Source organism: Martes martes (genome assembly GCF_963455335.1).
Source record: "Martes martes genome assembly, chromosome: 16".
In the NCBI taxonomy this organism is placed as follows: domain Eukaryota; kingdom Metazoa; phylum Chordata; class Mammalia; order Carnivora; family Mustelidae; genus Martes; species Martes martes.
This window is the reverse complement of record NC_137904.1, coordinates 54,021,986-54,037,192: the sequence shown is the minus strand read 5'-3', so window position 1 is coordinate 54,037,192 and position 15,207 is coordinate 54,021,986.

Here is a 15,207-nt window from a genome sequence, read left to right as displayed (position 1 = left end):
GTAAATTACAGAGTCACTCAGAGGGAGAAGATTAACGCCATGCCATCCAGCAACAGAATCATGCCTGTAACTGCACATTGTAGCTGACTCAGGACTCAAGGTCTCCCCTTTCCTCTCCCAGAGTTTTGGAGACACAGAAGAGAGACAAAGCGAGAGCCAAGGAGGAGGGTGTGAGAGAGAGACACAGAGATTTGTAGTGGGAAAGAGAAAAAGGGTACAAAGAAGAAGCAATGTAAGAAAGGCAATAATAATAATAAATAACAAGGTGGTGAAGTGAAATATTGAACTGGACTCCATTAAATTGCCATTTTTCTGAGTCAAAACCAAATGAACACTGGCAACTTCATGGAACTCAGTTTATTAAATTCCATCACCAGAGATGTGCCTTAGGGCTCTTGGCTCTCCCCTAAACTCAGGGATATGTTATGTTCCTTTCCATTGGTTATATCCGTGAGGCTGATAAGTGAACAGATAAAAGCATCCTGGTTTCTGGAGAAACTGGTGGATTTATCCACATGTGGTGTGTTTTAATCCTGAACATGCCCTGGAGCTCAAGGGTTGACCTAGGGGGGAAAAAAAATGAAGTCATCAGAGTTGAGTCTGTTGGTAAGATTATCATAGAAACAGAAAATACAACTTCCAAAGACTTCAAGGCAGGGAATAATTAATGATTATTAAAGATTAATGAAAAGTTACTGGACTAAAGGGTCAAAAATAAGGCAAGGGGAAAAGGCAGAGATCAAATAAAAAGTATAATAAATAGAAGAAAAAAAAAAGGTATACCAGACATTAGGCCAAACCGAGCTTAATCAGAATAAAGACACATGGATTACCCTAGAGAAGTACTGGTCAAAATAAAGATGCTCTAACCACAGAAATGTCAGTTGGAAAGCCTTGAAAAGATAGTACTTAAGGACAAGGAAGGTTATCACATAATAAACCAGAAAAGTATAAGAAAGTAGGGACAGTGAACATCAGTAACATAGCCTCAAAATATACAGTAGAGCCACATGAAACTGTCTATATTTGACTGACCTATAAAAGCAGTGATTTCATAAAAGAAAACAGAATTAGGAAAATTTGAACTTCTTAACATATGTTTTTAACATCATCTGTTCCAAATGAATCAAGTGATCAAAAATAATAAAATAATAATAAAATATTTTTTTCTCCCCCAAAAATAAAATACAAAAATAAGAAAATAAACCCAGCCCAAACTACCCCGGTATGTTTGGAAACTAAATAGTGATTCTCAGTTCTTCATGGGTCAAGAAGAAAATCCTGACAGAAGCTAGGACTAGTGCCAAGCTGGTTTATCATGGTCTGACTTTTCCCATTTTATTTTATTTTAAGATTTTATTTATTTATTTTTGTGAAAGAGAGGGAGAGAGAGAAAGAGAGAGAGAGAGTACAAGCAGAAGGGAAGTGGCAGAGGGAGAAGCCAACTCCCCAGTGAACATGGATCCCTATGTGGGACTCAATCCCAGGACCCCGGGATCATGACCTGAGCCATCCAGGCATCCTGATTTTTCCCATTTTATTAAGCTGGTGTGATTTCATATCTGGTGATGCCAGTAAAACTAATACAGTAGGCCTCTAGTACCAAGACCCTGGTTTTTAGTGGGAAAAAACTATGAAGTCTTAAATGGCTTATTTCGCTCATTTGTCTACAGATTTTGTGTCTAGGTTTTATTTAGTGTTTCCCCCATTTTCTTCCCTGGGATTTCTCTAAGAACCACCCACCTCCCTCCATGTTCACAGTTGAAAAGCCCACAGGTGTCCAGTGGTTGTCACAGGACCCCAAGGCTGTCATCGCCCAAGGCCCTTCTAAGAACTGTAGGGATTGCTGAGAAAACACCCTTGGGACTATTTATACAGACCACAAAATGACATCTCAAAAACCACCTGCTCTCACCCATCACAGATCGACTTCCCAATCCCTAATGTCACTTCTGGATACCCCCCGGTCCGCCATCTTGTTGAAATCAGTACGCATCTCCCCTACTCATGGATGTGGGCAGATATGACTGTGTTTCTTTAGTGATCCAAGCTCAGGGAGGCACATGAACAGGGAACTGCTTAGGACAGCATAGGCTTCCAAATCAGAGTGATGCCCATGAGAATGCTTTTTTTTTTTCTTTTTTCTTTTTTTTTCTTCAGAACACATTTTCCAGCCCAAGTAAAACCCTTCCTTAAAAACATCACGATTGGGGCACCTGGGTGGCTCCGTGGGTTAAAGCCTCTGCCTTCGGCTCAGGTCATGATCCCAGGGTCCTGGGATCGAGCCCTGCATCGGGCTCTCTGCTCCATGAGAAGCCTGCTTTCTCCTCTCTCTCTGCCTGCCTCTCTGCCTACTTGTGATCTCTCTGTCAGATAAATAAATAAAATCTTAAAAAAAAAAAACAAAACAAAACATCACGATCATTAGAACATAAAGGGGAGAAAACATGCAGAAGAAAGCAAAGTCAAATTCTCTTCCTCCACCCCCTCCCCCCTTTAAAACAGGCCCAGGAATTTCATCTGCAAAATTCTTCCAGGAACATCATAATGTCAACATTCCAAAGGAAGCTAGAACCCACCGAAGCAGGGTCTAGGATGCCAGAGAAAGGATGGAGAGGGATCCCCATGAATTCTGGGATTTTGTATAAGGGCAAAGGCTAAGGAGTAGGAAATAAAGTGTGAAATCCTATCAACGCCGTTGACTCTGGGCGCCATCCTAAGAATGTCCCACTTCACTGATTGGAAGGTCTCCCGAGTAAGCAAATGCTGGATGCCGCGTGACAACATCAGGTAACCAGCTCCTCTCTCTCTCCCTTTACGGCACCAGGGCAAGTTCTGCTACGGGGAGCACAGCCTTCCCTAAGCCCAGGGTTTGGCCCGTCTGTCACCCAGTATTTTAACAAGAAGCCATTTAAAAAAAAAAAAAAAAAGCAAATGACTTTTTGATAAGGTAGAGGGGATGTGGATATTTTTCTGTATGAATTTCCTTCAACATTATTATATTAAGATGATTTAATAAGTAAAGGTAATGACCGTGTTAAAGTAAACGCATTCACCACGCCTAACATGACTCAGCGGCTCTGGGGCAAAGGTCCACTGTAAAGGGTCAGTCTCGTGAGGAAGTCAACATTGACACAGAACGCTCAGAGGTATTGAGCAAACGAAGCTCATTGTCGGTCATCACTCTCCATCACTCTCACTCTGGAGCCGCCATGCCTCCTTGATGGCAGAGGGGAGAAAACTGCCAATGAAGATAACTTATTCTATTTGAATAAATGTGAAACGTTTTGCTTTGAGATGAACTCAGCCTCCTATGGGTAAATGCTACATCAACTCAAATGTGGTTCCTTCCCTCTCTCTAGAAGTCACTTGTCCCACTCTTCCTCCCTCCAACACGGCATCTGGGTACAGGAGGAAGCTGACACCCCCTTGTAGGGATCCTCGGTGTTCTCAGCTACCAGCTGGTCTTGTCCTTGGATGTCCTGGTCTGGTGTTTAGTTAGGTGTGGCTCATCTCGCTGTCCTTCGTGGGTGTCCATCTTGCACCTACTGCTGACCCCGCAGGTCCCTGCGGGTCCCTCAGATCACCCGGTGTGGGTGCTTTATGGACTCTCACTTCCTTGCTCTGATGATAGGCTGATGCCAGGACACAGCCACTCTCACTCTTGGGCATCCTCTCATCAGGGCAGACAGAAACCCTGGGCCTCAAGGACCCCTCCTCCAGACCACGGTGGACCCGGTAGGAAAGTGCAGAGCAGGGGGTTGTGGTGGGTGAGCCAAGATGTGCTCAGGCTCCCTCAAACCATTTGGGGTTTCTGTGAGAGTTTCTAACACCTCATCACCCCAATTTTGCTGAAGCCTAGTGGGCTGGGGCAAGGGGGAGCCTGGGAGGGGAGAGGCAACCACTTCTCAGTGACCAAGCTGTGGCACACATCCAGGTTTCACCCTCTCAGAGCTGCCTTCCTGCCTCTCGTGGCAACGCTTTCTACTTCCTCTTCCTGTCTGGTGGAAATTTCCCCTAAGTCATTTCCTCTGCCGTTCTGCACTATGGTTTTCTTTTGATCTAGCCTCATTCTTTCCCTGGTAAGGGAAACCACGAGAAACGCAGAAAACTCTTTCTTCACAAAGCTTGATTTCTCTATTGCTGTGGGCTCAAAATGCCACCTCAAAATCTGGATCTCGGCATTGACTCCGTTTTCTCTGCTCTCTGCTGTAAGAATTCTGATTATCTCCAAGAGAGTGGACGCTCCATCAACCAATGACTTAGAGTGTAGAATAGATCAAAGTAGTTTTGCAAAGATATGGGAGAGGGACAAGGGAACTGTAGGGAACAGTGTAACAATTACCACCTCTGGACTTAAGACCTGATGACCTGAGGGGAAGGGCTACCAAACCCAGAAGGATAGAGCATGGAGAGAAAACCTGTAGCCCTCAGGAAGGGTCCTAGCAGGTCAAGGCAAATCCTCAGGGAAGGAGTCAGCCAGAGGAATAAATATTGGCATCGTTATCCTCCCCTCTTTTGATCCCCTATTGGAGCATCCATTGGTCACACCTAACTGGACAGCAGAGGCAAGACAGTCCATTGATATAACCCAGCCGGTGAGCTCCAGGTTGGGAACAAGCAAAGGGTGGGTATGACAGACAACAGAGGATATCTACCCCCAAACCTTTTCCCTGAAAAGAGAGTGGGAAATGAATCAAGTACAAGGGTGTATGAAAAACAAAATCTCATTGGTATTTTTAAAAAAATATTATATCCCTGTAACATACATCTGTCTTACCCAGTTTGACTTCTGCCAGTATTCATCTAAGTTTGTGTTTCCATTAGACGCCCCAAAATTCAAGAAGTGTTCTGATGATAATAGCTAGCCCCCAGTGCTTTCTGTAAGCCCGGCACCGTGGGAAGCTTTTTGTTGATGTGATTTAATGCTTAAAGGAACCTTCTGGGATAAGCATTACTATCATGTCCAGTGTACAGATGGGGAAACTGAGACTAAAAGAGTTAAATAATTTGTCCAAGGAGTGTCTGGGTGGTACGGTCAGTTAAGGGTCTGACTCTTGGTTTCGGCTCAGGTCGTGATCTCAGGGTCATGAAATGGAGCCCCGGGTAGGGCTCTGTGCTCACCAGGGAGTCTGCTTGAGATTTTCTCTCCCTCTTTCCCTCCTGCTCATGCTTTCGCTCTTCTCTCTCTCTCTCTCTCTCTTTCTCTCAAATAAATAAATCTTAAGATAATTTGTCCAAAGTCATACAAGCTCGTCAAGAGTACATACAAGATCTAAGACCAGGCTGTCTAAGAGGGGCAGGGAGCTGGGAAGGGACAGTGGGGAGCTGGGAAAGGACACCTCCAACCATACCATCAGCTGTTTCTAAGTCACGGCTGAGAGTCACCATCAGGAACATTGGGGGCCTCATGTCACCAGCTCTGTGTTCTCAAGAGCAGCTTGTTATCCACACTTCGTAGGAAAGTCCCCCATTTTTAAATTTAATTGTTCAATTACACTTGTTTATCTAATTTCACAAATGGGTGAATTAAACACCCTGTTCGCAGACTTTGCTAGACTGTGACAGAGAAACCCCACCCAGCACACCGGCACCCCTCCACCCACAACATAATGCTTGCCGAAGGCCTTAGAGACCACCAACGGTGTTTGTTTCCAGTCCAACTGACAGCCATTACGTTGGTAAGTTTTATAGGAATGATGTGATGGGCTATTTGTGATTACCAGCATGAATTAGGTACTATGCTAAGACCTTCACCTGTGTCATATCACTTAAACTCCACACCAACCCCACAATTTGCATATACATCATTATACCCATTTTACAGATGGAAACATTGGGTTTGGACACATGAGGTCACAAGCGTGCAGTCACAAAATAGAAAATGGCAGAGCTAAGGGACCGATTCAGGCCTCTCTGTCGCCCAAACTTAGGCTTCATCTACCCTAAGACAAAGACTTTCCCCTGTACGACTCTGAGACCGTAGATAGGCAATGAGAAATCGAGAGGGACCATCTTATTCTTCCAAGTCAGGTGCCAGTGAGAACCTCCGGATAATGCATTTTGCACTGCAGGCTGCTCCTCTGCCGTCCAAATATTGTGCTTTCTAAAAGCACCATCCAGAAAAGAAAAGGAGATAAGCAAAGTAAAGAGTGGGACAGCGTGTACTCCGAAGCGGGCAGGCGGGTGGAAAAACAAACAGAATCTGCTGAGAGTGAATAGAAAGTCAGGGACGCAGCTGAAGAAATGCTACGAGGTCCCTCGGTGCAAGCTTTTCCAGACCTGCTTTACAGAGCAAAATGTCATTTGTAGCGGAGCTTAAAAAAACAAATGAGTTCCACTCACTGAAACTCAAAGGACAATATTAAGTCAATACATTGTATCATCCCCGAGACGTGTCTTCCCAGCTCCGAGTCCTTCTTTCTCTCTCCACGTCATGCTTCTCATCCTTTCTGGATGTTTCTCCCATCCCTCTCCCCGCCAAGCAGTTCCCGGACTCCCCGCCCCCACTCCTCGCCCAGCGTATTTACTCCGGTGCAGGAATAAAGTCTGATCAAACGAGAAGTTGCAGAGGAGAAAATCCAATGTTACGTATTTCTACCCGCTCTGCCGCTCCCCAGATTTATTGCTGACCCCTGAGCCATCCCTGATTTCCCCAACCTGAGTTGTCACGAGCTCCACGACGCGGTTTTCCAGAGGTTTTTGTCATTACTTCTAAAGTTACACCAATAAATGGTAAACTTTACCCTTTCAAGAGACTTAGTACCAAGAGACTGTTTCATTTCTACCTAGAGCTTAGACACAGGTGTCCCAGTTCATACTTCAGGATGGATTTCCGGTCCCCCGCCTTTCCACACAACAGCCATTGTGCCCCTAGGACTGCCCCTTCTCTCTAAGTAGCACCAGTTTCCACCTGTTGCTCGGGTCAGAACACCAGCGGGTCTCTGGGTCTTCCTGTCCCTTGTCGCCTCTAGCCGGGGGCGGAGGGGGGGTGCTTGCCAAGTCTACTCCCCAAACTTCTCCATCGCACCCTCCCCACCACCACCTCCACCGAGACTGATACAACCCCCTCCCCCGCCCCCAACCTCCCCGCCCCTCTTCCTCCTCTCCAACCTCTTCTTCATAGATTGGCCAGCCTCATCCTCATGAGATGCAAATCCAGGCATGTCATGGGTTCCTCCTGGCTTTCTGCTTGCTTCTGGAATAGATCTAAAATCCTGAACATTTCCCATGGGGCCCTGCCTGACCTGACGCTGGCCTCCCTGCAGCTGCCTCTCACACCACTTTCCCTCTCCCTGCCCTCTCCAGCCACAATGGCTTGCTTTCTCTTCCTCAAATATTCTAGTCCTGGACTGTCTCAAAGCCTTTCCTGGGACCGTCTTCTCTGTCCAGATGCTCATTCCTTAGTGTCTCTTTGTACAGTTGCTTCTTACCTTCAGGTCTCGGCTCCTCATTCTTTTGGCCAGAGAAGCTTTGGCTTTATCTGATGTCCACTCTACTTTGAACAATTAACGTAGAGTTTGGGACTTCACGAAACAAAGGAAAACAGAAACAGAACGAGGACAACAAGACCTGAGTATCAAATGACTAGAACCCACAGGCCCTCTCCCATGGCTTCGACAAAGCCCAGAGTCAAAGTGAAGGAAGAGATCGCTGCCTGCGTGTGAAAGCAAACAGCCAGTTAAACGTATAAACACATGCCTTGAAGCGTAAGTTCAGATCCCAAAAGATATTTTCTAACTGAGATGTGGAGCTGCGGAACGAGATGCAAAGATAATAAACACATTTAATTTGAAACAGATGGCAATCTGGTCACTGGTTGCTTGACGTGGGCCCCTTGAAAAACTATTCTCTTCCCTTCAACACTGTGTGAGTATAATTTTTGAAGTGCCAGGATGTGCTCTTATGGAGGACATCCCCAGCTCCCCGAAGGTCCCCAGATGGCAAGGCAAGGCTTAATTGAGTCCTGTGGACCCACGTTCATTGGCGTTATCTGCCCGGGTCTGGTTGACAGTAAGGCACAGCTACAACTTTATAAACAAGCAATCCAAAGTGAGGGAGGCACGTTAGGGTCCTCGAATAGGGCACTAGAGACATGTATAATAACACATCTATTGAGTGTAGATTTTCATAATGTGCCAAAATATGCCTTAGGGTTGTCAGTACAAATGTTACAACTTGCTAGAAAAGTTGGAGGCATCTAGTGATCAGACACAGAACAGATGTTCTTTTAAGCTAAAAAATTTTGTTTTCCTAAAAAAAAAACTTCCCACCTACTTGCAACTATGCAGCTTACAAACTGCTTAGTGGATCTTTTGAGAGGAGCAAGAGAGGGATCCTAAGGGAAGCGAAGTTTCAGGAACAACAACTTCAGAAACCAAGTTTAGACTCATAAAAGAAAAATGATGCACTTTTCAAACATTTGCATGGCATGGAGAAATGTTTAGGTTTCTGTCCAATATCAGTGAGGGTATTCCAATGACAGGTCCTAACGTGAGGCTCCACACAGAGACTCTGATGTTTCTATATCCTTAACCATTCACTTCTAATTATCACCTCTAGGATGCCAGTTTTCAGATTACATTTCTTTGGGTTTCAGGGAAAAAAGTTAAATCCACCAGAGATGGTGCCACTTAGCGCTAACCACAGAATTCCAAAGCAAAAATCACGTCCTGCTTTCTGAGCATCTTACTGTAGTCGGACATTCTAGATGAATCCCAGATGCAACCTTCACGGGTACAGAAGTCCCTGCCTTGCTTTCTGCTCCCACCTAACTCTGGTCACCACTGCAGATCAGAGGTTGATTACACGTGCCCCTCTGACATTCCCTTCCACATTGTTCATATTTCGAATCTACTGTCTTTTGTTCTTCTCTACATTTACCCAATACTTTGTCATCTGTCCATCTATCCATCCTCCCACCCATCCATCCATCCATCCTCCTATCCACCCATCCATCCATCCATCCATCCATCCATCCTCCCACCCATCCACCCATCCACCCATCCATCTTCCCACCCATCCACCCATCCACCCATCCATCCATCCATCCACCCATCCAATATGGATTGAGGATCTGCCTCTTGCTAGATATAGTGCTATGTGTTAAGGAGGATGAGATAGAGCCTGTGACTTCATAGAACATAAAATCTAACAGTGAAAGTAAGTACGAAAACAGACCATTTATTGCACAACTCGTCATTACTAAAATGGAGATACTTGAAAGATGCCAGAGAGGTACCTGGGTCCCTCAGTTGGTCAAGTGATCAGGTCATGATCCCAGGGTCCTGGGATCGAGTCCTGTGCCGGGCTCCTGGCTCAACGGGGAGCCTGCTTCTCTCTCTCCCCCTGCCCCTCCCCCTGATCGTACTCTCAAGTGTGCATTCTCTCATTCTCAAACAAATAAATAAAATCTTTGAAAAAAAAGATAATGGAGACCAGAGGGAGGACAAGTCTATATCTCAGGGTGAGAACTGGGGCAGGGGGGGCGTCATGAACAACACCATGGAGGAAGTAATGAGTAGGAGTTCCCCAGGAGGATGAGCGTTTAGGGAAGGGAAGGAGGGAAAGTGTTACATTCCAGGCAGAGGGAGAGAGACATGCCGATCCCAGAAGCCTGAGAGCCAGCAGCATTTCCGGGGCACTGGGATGGTTCTCCTGTTGAAGGAGCACTAGGTTGGAGGGCGGGGAGGTGAAGTAGAAGAGAGATGGAGAAAGGAGCAGATCAGGAAGGATCCTCTTCCCTGTGGGTCTTGTCCAGTGCGGTGACTTGGATGTTGGAAAATCACTGAAGGGGGTGCTGGGTGGCACAGTCGGTTAAACGTCTCATTCTTGGTTTCAATTCCGGTCATGATCTCAGGGTCCTGGGATCGACCCCGCCTTGGGCTCTGTGCTAAGCTTGGAGTCTGCTTGCGATTCTCTTTTCCTCTCCCTCTTCCCCTCCTGCTCATGCCGTTTCTCTCTCTCCCTTTCTAAAATAAAATCTTAAAAAAAAAAAAAAAGAAAGAAAGAAAGAAAAGAAAATCACTGAAGAACTGCTTAATATTCTTCCCAAACACAAATAATTGATATAATGGGAAATGGGGAGGGAAGAGAAACAGAAAACACAGTTGGATGAGCAGTAGATTAACCCTACCCTGTAAAAAAGAAATACCACGGAGACAGATGGTAGCTGCATCGTGGAGAGCACAGCTTGAAATGTAGAAAAGTCAAATCACTGTGCTGTGTAAACCTGAAACTAAAGTAACACGGTGTGTCAACTATACTCAAATAAAAAATAATTAAAAAGAAATTTGTTTGATAGTAAAAATACACACGGCAGGGGGTGCCTGGGTGGCTCAGTGGGTTAAGCATCTGCTTTCAACTCAGGGTCCTGGGATCGAGCCCCACACCGGGCTCCCTGCTCAGCGGGGGGTCTGCTTCTCTCTCTGCTTCTCCCCTCACTCGTGCTCTCTCTCTCTCTCTCTTTCACTCTCAAATAAAGAAATAAAATCTTCAATATACATATACCTATTTTATGTAAATATATATTTTTCTATATATACACACACACCAGCTCTTAGATGTTTCCTGACCTCCTGTGTCTCATCCCCGTAAGACCTGTTTCTTTGTGATATATCCGTGTGCGTGTGCATGGAATTCCTTCGTGGCCCCGCTGGAAGCATTAGCCGTGGGACAACCTGTTCTCCAATTGTTCTGCTACTTGGGGGATAGTCCCACCCTTCTCTGGTGACTGCGCTGTGCAAATACACAAGAAGAAGCTGACAGCATCCATTTATTTTCTTCCCAGATTAAATCATATTTCATGAAGTTGGAAGTTCCGGTCCCGCAACTTCCTCTTCAGGCCACTCACTTGGGGGCTGTTGAGTCCCTCAGAACATCACAGCTGATGGTGGGTTTTGTATCCTTTAGAGCTCCCCAGGAGAGGAAGAAAGAGAACAAGAAGCAAGAGGGTCTGCCCGAAGGCCAGCCCTTGCCCGACGGGCAGATGCTGCAGAAGGGGCAAGGTGCCCAGATCTCTAAGGACAAAGCCAAAGACAAAGGAGGGGACAAGGCTACTAAGGAAGGCCCATCTCTTGGCAAAACAGAACCGCGAAGAGACGCCAAGGGTAAGGCCAGCCCGGGGCTGGGGACAGACCCCACTCCCGTGCATTTGCAGGCTCCCTTTGGGTTTATACAACGGTGTCCTGGAGCGGGAGCTTCTCATGCAGGCGCAGAGCTGCCGGGGTAGGAAAACACTGTGGTTGCAAACCAGCAAGTCCGCAGAGCTCCTGCTGTTCATGACCGAGCTTCTGGCTCCAGAGCTCTAGTTTCCATACTTAGGTAGGATCTGGGGCTGGGCCAGAAAGGCCCAGAGCAGTGGAATGAAAGGCCGTGCAAGCGCATTAGCTCAGTGGCCACGTTCTGTGCCACGGGCCCGGGAGGTGGTCTCATCTTCTCACTGACGGAAACTGATACTTGGGAGGAAAAGCAGAGCGCACCATTCCGGGGGTGGGGGGGTGGGGGGAGGTGGCTTTGTTCTGGCCAAGGGACCCCAGTGCTTTTCCCCATCGATCACCCTTGCTTCGGCGGAGTTCGGTTCTTCCGTGCTGGGCTGCCTGTTAGCCCAGCAAAGCACAGACCTGAGCCCCATCCATGTCCCATCAAGGCAGGAAACAGCCTTGCCAATGCTGTCTCCCTTCTAGTTTGCGGAACGAATCGCTTAGTGTCGGGGGCAGGTGTCTTCAGAGGAGGGGGCAGCGGCCACGGAGCTGATCCATGCGAGGGCAGCTAAGCCAGCTGGAGGCATGTCTTCTTGCTTCTCCTTTTGTAAATTCTCCTGTCTGTGCCCGGAGGGCTGGGGCGAGTCCTCTCTGCATCTCCACCTTCCTCTAGCTAAAGAAGTCAGACCTTCTGCAAATACATCTACGTGGCATTTCCACTAAGTGGGTCCCCCGGGACAGGGGAGGGAAGAGCAAAGGGGTATTTTTAAGATGAAAAGTTACCTTTAAGCCTCATTTGCTACCTGGAAGATACAACCCTTTCCGATCATTAACATGGACCTATCACTTACTCCACATGCTAAACACAGTGACAAAGCATCGTTGCCAGAAGGGGATACATAAATTCTAATTACCCCCAGAGACCTATGTGCGGGGGGAATCAGAAAGGGCTTTCATTATGCAACCAGAGCTCAGTTCTTGAAAATCAGAGTTTCACTTCCCTAAAAACCTTTTCAGCTTTAGGCATATTTGGGCCAAGGAAAACCACGACGACCAAACCAGATAAAGGAGAGCTTGAAAAGGGGGGGGGGGGTGTTGTTTGTTTGTTTTTTGTCTTGTTTTGTTTTTTTGCAAATCTCGGTCTTATTCCCTGGGACTGAAACTAGTATTTAAGGAGAATTGCAGGGTAAGAGAAGAGATGTAACCAAGCAGTGTAGGAGAGAGAGGGGAGACCCTTTATTGTGGGATAAAGACCTCGGCCTTGAAGCCAAGCAAGTGCAAAATCTTTGTTGCAGACCCAGTTGAAGATGACCCGTGAACTTTGAAGGCCTGTGGGGGAACATCTCTGGTGTGCTGTCTCCGAGCTCAGAGGCTTGCTCAGGGCACGCCCGGAAGCCCAGGGCTTTTCCAGATACCTCCCCAGGGCAGTATGCCCTTCCCCCACTCTTCCGACCTGCCCGATTTGTATTCCTTTCCAGTTCTGTTCAGTGATCAGAGCCCCCCTTGCTTTTTGACCTTAGCTTCCCAGAGCAGCCATTCACACAAGTCATCTAAGCAACGAGAACTTTGGGGAGTGCGTGGGATGCAAAGACGGATGCATTCCCTCACTCCGTTCATCTCCAGGGAGCACCCGCTCTGCGTCAGGCTCCGTTCCAGTGCTGAAACGACCCTGGTGAAGGAGCCCGGCGATCAAAGACTCGCCTGCAGTGAAGGCAGAAGGGGCCCCGAGCTGTTCTCCAGCTCACCCCCAGCCTTGCAGAGCAATATTGGTGGAGGGTGGATGCGAGCGGTGTTCCCACCCGCTACGGTCCAGATTGGGCCAAGTGAATTATCTCAGGAGAACGCCCGTGCTCGCTCCAGAAGACAGTAGTGCCTGGGGAAGCTTTGGAAGCATTTATCCTGGGAGTCTGAGGTTGGGAATCCACCGGCTGCCCCCATGTGAGCCCTTCTGGTTCTCATTTTCCTCCCACTTGAAAGTAATTAGGCTTTTCTTCCATTTGGGGGTTTCTACCCACTTCTGACCCCGCAAGGCTCAGGAAATTACAAAGCAAGTTTTCCAACAGATGTTTTTCCCAGCGTCAGGCGGTCCAACACAGCTGCCAATTTGCTCTCCCTCCGTCTTGCAAGCCTGATGCATTCAGAAGCTCAGAGAGGCCTCGGCTGAAGGGGCCCCTTGCTTGTGGAATGACCAGCTGCAAAGGCGAGGCTGCCTTTCGCTGCCTGAGAGGCACTCCCAACCCCAGAGGGTCTGCCAGGCTAGCGATCCTGGCCGGAAACGTCCATAGGGTTGTAAGATGTAAAGATTGACAGTGGAGTGCTAAGGAAAGAGAGAGAGAGAGAGAGAGAGAGAGAGTGTGTGTGTGTGTGTGCGTGTGTGCACACGTGCAAGGGAGAGGGAGAAAGAAAGAGAGAGAATAGAAAAAGGGAGGGAGGGAGTTTCACACATGTTTAAGGACTGGGGGAAATGGGCTCCCTGGGAAGTGTGCGGTTTGCACAGCAATCTTTGGAATCTCAAGGCTGAGCGGAGCAGGGGTGAATGCACCAGGAATCTTCAGCCACTCCCTAGTCAGAAAAGCCATGTGTTGTATGAAATCGGAACCACATCCCTTGCCGGTGACCCGCCTCCGCTCGGGGGAGAGGGGGAATCTGGGGTGATTTGGAAGATTGTAGATCAAAAGGAGAGCTTGCTTCAATTTGTCGGAGTCAGGAAAACACATCACTCAGAGCGGTATTGGGTAACTGCACATCCTGTCTAAACACGCTCCCCAAGCCTTGATGGCTTAGCAGAGCATGACTTGGTTTTCTCTGAAAGCAGCAGATGATTGAAAAAGAAAGGAGAGGAGACAGAGCAAAGGCTCAGAGACAGGGATGGGTCCACCATTGACAGGCCGCGTGACTTGGTGCAACTGGTCCCAGATTTGGGTGCTTCGGTTCTGCCTTGTGCAAAACCGAGCTCGTCGCACTCAGAGCATCGGAGAATCGCCAGGATGGGAGAGATCTTCAAGGTCGTAGTCTGGCCATTAAGAGCCTGACACATAGTAGACACTACGTAATTCTAACCCTTGAGTGAAGGAGCGAACACGTGACCCGCGGGGTTCCCTGTACGCCATCTCTGCTAACAGTCATTCCATCTAAAGTGCCGGCAATGACACGACCATCTACTGAGCTGGGCCACTCTGTCTTTGGCAGCTGCAGCTGTGAGCATCGTAAGCAAATCCAAATCCCCATCCAGAACTGCCTCCCGGAAGATTCCATCGCTGGATCCCGTTCCACCTGTTGGGGCAGGGTGAGATGGTGGGGTGAGATGGGCTTGACCATTCTCCCATGAAGCAGTCTTTCCTGGATGCCGTGTCCCCCATTGGCTTCTCTCTCCTTCGGTCTAATTGTTCCCACCTCCTTCAGCCATGCCCCAAATCGCAATGAATGAGGGACAATATACCTAGATGTCCCTGAGCTGAATTCAGTGATTCAGCTGTGATTGAACCAGGGAGGGGAAAGTGGGTCTGTCCCCTTCTTGTTATAGATCCCGTATCCAATGATGCAGGCAATCACCTCAATGACGTGCGCAGTGGGCAACCCCACTCATCTCACCCCGAATCGGAATGTACTTCTCAGATCCCAAACAGATGCTCACTTCAGAGTTGCTCTAAGACAAAGAACAGCTCCTTCTTGGGTCTTCTGTGCCTTAGACAAAATTAAACACATCAGGGCCAATGAGTGATTCATTATTGTGGTTAAAATCTATTTCAGCCACCCTATTCCTCATCTCACACCATTATGCACCCTTCCCATGAGTCAGTAATGAAGGAGAGAGGCGTCCCTGAATTTCCCCTCATCCTGATTATACTCTAGAAAAGGATCCTTAAATTATAATGATTATTCCTTGCACATGTTAACACTGGACAGTTTACCAAGTATGTTTCAAATACTTGGGGAGTGTACATTATTTTTTAGAGTTTTATATCAGACAGAATGACATGTGCCCTGAAGGGAGAAGAAAAAAAAA